A 6,000-nucleotide genomic window follows, 5' to 3' on the forward strand; every position below is an offset into this window, starting at 1 on the left:
GTCAGACACAACTAAAGCGACTTAGCACAGCACAGAGGTTGGAGAGAAGTCCCCTACTTTAAGCCCAGATCCTCAAAGAGGACCGATGTGGTACTACATCAGCAATGCCCATCAGTTCCCAACAGAAACGAATGAAACCTCTAAAGGAAAGCATCATCAATTCATGCCATGAGGGTACATTCAGATTGCACTGAACCAATAAAATTTTAACAAAAAAAGGAAACAGTCTACCATACTATTCAGCACACATGACAAAGAATACATTTCTTTAAATGATCCAAGATCTCAGATATCTAAATCTCATTTTTATTTTACAAAAAAAAATTTCCTTTCATATAGAATTTGTCAACAGTTTTTTTCACCATTGTGATGATGTCATTCCACTGTCTTTTGTGATTCAATTTTTCTTATGACAATTCAATTTTGCTGTCCCCTTGTGGGTAAAGTTTTTTCCCCCCTCTGAATATCTTTGAGATATATTCTTTATCTTTGACTTTAAACTAGTTAGCTATTATATGGTTTTATCTACACTTATCCTGCTCTATTTGTGCTTCACTAATTTTTTTTATTTTTGATCAAATTTGAAAAATGTCTGGTGAATGATTTTTCAAGTAAATTGCCCTAGTAAATCTACTTTTAGGTAATAACCCAAGGGAAATGATAACATAGCTCCACCAAAAAAAAAAATCATATAAGAAGCATTATAATAACAAAGATCTGAAAATAATCCAGATGTCAGGTAAATAGATAAACACATTGTTGTTGCATAGTCAAACAATGGAATGCTACTCAGAACAAAAATGAATGAAGTACTAACAGACAGAATAATATACATTAATTTGAAAAATACAATGCTGAGAGTAAGTAGCCAGATATAACATAATATACTCAGTATGATACCATTTATATAAAACGTTAGAGCAGAAGAGACAAAACTAAGCTTTGGTTGTCAATATTAGAACAGAGTGGCCTGGTGAAGGGATTAAAGACTTGAAAGAGACATGAAGGAATTTAGAATTTACTGAGGTATGGAAATGTTTTAGATTCTAATTGCAGTGGTGATTACACAAAAGTGTACATCTGTCCAAACTCATCCAATCATCCTTAACGTCTTTGCTTTATACCCTAAGGTACTTATATGCATCCCACATCTAAATCAATGCGAAGGTTGAACAACTGTTTAAACATATATAAAGACAGAATTTGAGAAATGGAAACTAGATCAGAACTACACAAAGTGAAACACAGAGCAAGAAAAGGAAACTATAAAAGAAAGTTAAGAAACATAGAAATTATTTTCTCTTTCTGTTAATTTTATAGGTCATGTATTTGTATCAACTTTCTGCTAACAATAAGGTAAAGATTCAGGTTAAAATATTTTATGAATCTTCTAAATAGAATTGACAACAGACTTAGGAATTATTGCACCAAAATCTACACAAAGGCAGGACTCCAAGGAGATGAGTAATGAACTGACACCACTTTAGATCTGATGGGTTTTGATGAACCTGTGAAAGGCTTAGATTTTTAGTCTCAGGGTTTAGAGTGAGAAAAGCTCAGGAGCAATTAAATATGTGCCTCAAAGGGCACTTCTCCCAGGTAGAAATGACCTAAACAAACCCATACAATCCTGTCCCAGTCCTAGGCAAATGCAAGGAAACTTGCCTTGACTCTGATGTTGATAAAGGTGGATGTCGTGTGGAAATGATTCTGCAAGAACTTTAGGCCAATAGGCAAACCTCATGTTGTTCAGGTGCTGTCATGTCTGACTCTTTGTAACCCCAGGGACTGCAGCACACACACCAGGCTCCTCTGTCCTCCACTATCTCCCAGAGTTTGCTCACATTCACTTCCAATGAGTTGGTGATGCTATCTAACCATCTTATCTTCTGCCCCCTTCTTTGCCTTCAATCTTTCCCCACATCAGGATCTTTTCCAATGAGTTGACTCTTCATACCAGGTACCCAAAGTACTGGAGCTTCAGCTTCAGCATCAGTCCTTCACATGAGTATTTAGGGTTGATTTCCTTTAGGACTGACTGGTCTGATCTCAAGCTTATTTACATCTAAAATTCATATCATCTTTGTAAATCAAAATCTGAAGTACAGGCAAGATAAAAGATAAGAAGGGCCCCTTGGTGCCTAGAATTAGCAAATTGAAAGGCTCTGGAGATAAAAGCAACTCATCCTAAGTCTCAAAGAATGCCCACAAATATTCCAGATATTACACAAAAACACAAATGAACCATTTGGCCCACCGAATACTCTTCTATGGATTTTAAGCATTTCATAGCCAAAAATGACCCCAGGAGGAAACAAAGCACTATAAGGAGAATTATCAAAAAAGAGGAAAAAAAAGATAAAAATAAATCAGCAGAAACAAATTTATACAAATTTCAAAAACTTTTTATAATTTTGTAATTATCAAATGTAAATTATTTTAAACATATTTTGTAGTGTTTAAGAAAATAAAAGGAAACCTTTATAATAACTACAGGGAAAAAATAAACTGACTAGAAATTCTGGAAATGAAATTTACATATCCCAAAGAAAAAAATCAATGTACAGGTTTTATAACATGTTAGTCACAACTAAAAATAGAAATAGTTCAAATGAAATTATTCAGAAAGATTATAGAAGTGATGGAATATACAAGAGAGTAAGTAAGAGATGCAGAGGAGAGGAAGAGAAAGTCTAATGGGTGTCTATTTCAAGTTACATAATGAAAACATAGATACAATGGAACACAGGCAATATATGAAGAGACAGTAGCTGAGAATTTCCAAAATAGATAAAAATACAGTTTCTCAGATTCAAGAAGCCCATGGAGTATGGAAAAAGAGCTACAGAAACCCACTCCTATGTATATATCATGACACTGACACACTAAAGATGAAGAAAAGATACTGACAGCCTCTTGAGAAAGAGAGAAAATAGATTACCTTCAAAGAAGCAGCTGTTAGACTGACCGCTGACTTACCAAGACCCACTTCAGGAGCCAGACTACAGTGTACTTATATCTATCTTCAATAGGCTGAAAGGCTACATTTGCAACCTAGGATGCTACACACCACAAAAATATCTTCCAAATGTTTAAAGGAATTAAAAATATTTAAAACAAACAAGTAAGTATATTTTTAAAGTCTGGCACCATAGACCCTCAGAAAGGAAGTTCTATGGCACGTGATCCAAATGAAAGGTCTGAGTTACAAGAAAGAATGAAAAGCAAAATAAGTTGTCAATATAGATAAATCTAAAAGAAGACTGACTACATAAAATAATTTTATAATGTTTCATAGAAAAAATTAATTGAATTAAATATACAAATATACAAGCTGAAAGAAGAGAAATGAAGCTAAAGTAGTCTAAGACCCAATGTTGTACAGAAGAATGGTAAAGTTTTTGATTCACTTAAGATATTTTAAGTGAAGGACACATGTGGTAACTCTCAGGATGACCAGTGGAAAATAAGAACAGCTTATATAAATTATAAGCTAGTATAGTTCTGAATTAATGGCCCTGAAAGATACATTCTGAACCCTGAAACATATGAATGTTATCTTATATGGCAAAGGGAATTTTGCATATATGGTTAAATTTAGGATCATGAAGTGGGAAGATTATTATGAACTGGGCTTTTATTTATGTATTTGGGCTATAAATATAATCATCAATGTCTTTTTTAAAGATAGGAATCACAGATTTGACTACAGAAAAGGAGAATGTGATGTGATGATATTAGAACAAATGTAATAATGCGCTCTGAAGACGGAGTCGAGACCAAATGTAAAGAATACAGGTGAACATTAAAAAGTGAAAAAGGCAACAAAACAGATCATCCCCTCATCACCTCCAAAAGTAATTATTCCTACTGACATCTTTACTTTAGACCAATGAAAATGATTCCAGATTTCTAGATTCCAGAAATGTAAAAATAAATTATATTTTTTCTTAAGCCACTAAATTTGTGGTAATTTCCTTTGGCAGCAAAGGGGAATAATACATACAGAAAACATGAAGTGATACAAGTTATTCAACCAAAAAAGAAACAAAATAACAGGGAAAAAGAACCCATACAAATGGTGGAACAAAGAGAAAGGACAAAATATGTAGATACAATCTCACATATATCTGTCATTATATCAAATATTAATGAACTATGCTCTTAAAAGATGAAGAATGTCAGATAATTTGAAAATATATCCACAACAAAATACAAGAATAAAAACAGCTGAAAAGTAAAATATTGAGGAAGTTACAGCATGCAAATATAAACCAAAGCAAATATTTGGCTATAGACCAAATAGCAGAAAACTTTACTAGAGATGAAGATGACTCTTCCCCTAAAATAAAATACAGTTCATCAGAAAGAAGCACATTAAAAAATACTCAACATTGTTATTTAGGGACATGAAAACCAAAAACCACAATGAGATACCATTTCACACACAATACAAATAAGAAAATACATAACACTGCTGGCAAGCATGTGGAGAAATTAGAACCCTCAAACATTGCAAGTGGAAATGTAAAACAGTGGAATTGCTGTGTAAAAGTTTGGTAGCTCCTCAGTAAATTAAACACAGAATTACCAGATGACCCAGTAATTCTACTTTTAGGTGTACCCAAAAGAATGGAAAACAAGGACTCAAACAGATATTTTAATGCCAATGTTCACTGCAACATATTGATAAAAGTCAAAAGCTAGAAACAACCCAAGTGTCCATCAATAGATGAATGAATAGACAAAATGTGGTACATACATGGAGTGGGGTATTTAGTCATAGTAAGGAATGGAATTTTGACACCTGCTATGACAAATGTTGAGCTAGTAATGCTCAAAATTCTCTAAGCCAGGCTTCAGCAATATGTGAACCGTGAACTTTCAGATGTTCAAGCTGGTTTTAGAAAAGGCAGAGGAACCAGAGATCAAATTGCCAATCTGCTGGATCATGGAAAAAGGAAGAGAGCTCCAGAAAAACATCTATTTCTGCTTTACTGACTATCCCAAAGCCTTTGACTATGTGGATCACAAGAAACTGTGGAAAATTCTGAAAAAGATGGGAATACCACACCACCTGACCTGCCTCCTGAGAAATCTATATGCAGGTCAGGAAGCAACAGTTAGAACTGAACATGGAACAACAGACTGGTTCCAAATAGAAAAAGGAGTACGTCAAGGCTGTATATTGTCACCCTGTTTATTTAACCTATATGCAGAGTACATCATGAGAAACGCTGGGCTGGAAGAAGCACAAGCTGGAATCAAGATTGCCAGGAGAAATATCAATAACCTCAGATATGCAGATCACACCACTGATGCTGAAGCTGATGACACATATGAACTTTGGAAACATTACACTAAGTGAAATTAGACAGACACCTAAGGACAAATATTATATGACTTTCAGTTCAGTTCAGTTCAGTCGCTCAGTCGTGTCCAACTCTGCAACCCCATGAATTGCAGCAGACCAGGCCTCCCTGTCCATCACCAACTCCTGGAGTTTACTCAAACTCATGTCCATCGAGTCGGTGATGCCATCCAGCCATCTCATCCTCTGCTGTCCCCTATTCCTCCTGCCCCCAATCCCTCCCAGCATCAGAGTCTTTTCCGATGAGTCAACTCTTCGCATCAGGTGGCCAAAGTATTGGAGTTTCAGTTTAAGCATGAGTCCTTCCAAAGAACACCCAGGACTGATCTCCTTTAGAATGGACTGGTTGGATCTCCTTGCAGTCCAAGGGACTTGGAAGAGTCTTCTCCAACACCACAGTTAAAAAGCATCAATTCTTCAGCACTCAGCTTTCTTCATAGTCCAACTCTCACATCCATACATGACCACTGGAAAAACCATAGCCTTGACTAGACGGACCTTTGTTGGCAAAGTAATGTCTCTGCTTTTGAATATGCTGTCTGCTGCTGCTGCTAAGTCACTTCAGTCGTGTCCGACTCTGTGCGACCCCATAGACGGCAACCCAACAGGCTTCCCCATCCCTGGGATTC

Source organism: Bubalus kerabau, chromosome 5 (assembly GCF_029407905.1).
Source record: "Bubalus kerabau isolate K-KA32 ecotype Philippines breed swamp buffalo chromosome 5, PCC_UOA_SB_1v2, whole genome shotgun sequence".
Lineage (NCBI taxonomy): Eukaryota > Metazoa > Chordata > Mammalia > Artiodactyla > Bovidae > Bubalus > Bubalus kerabau.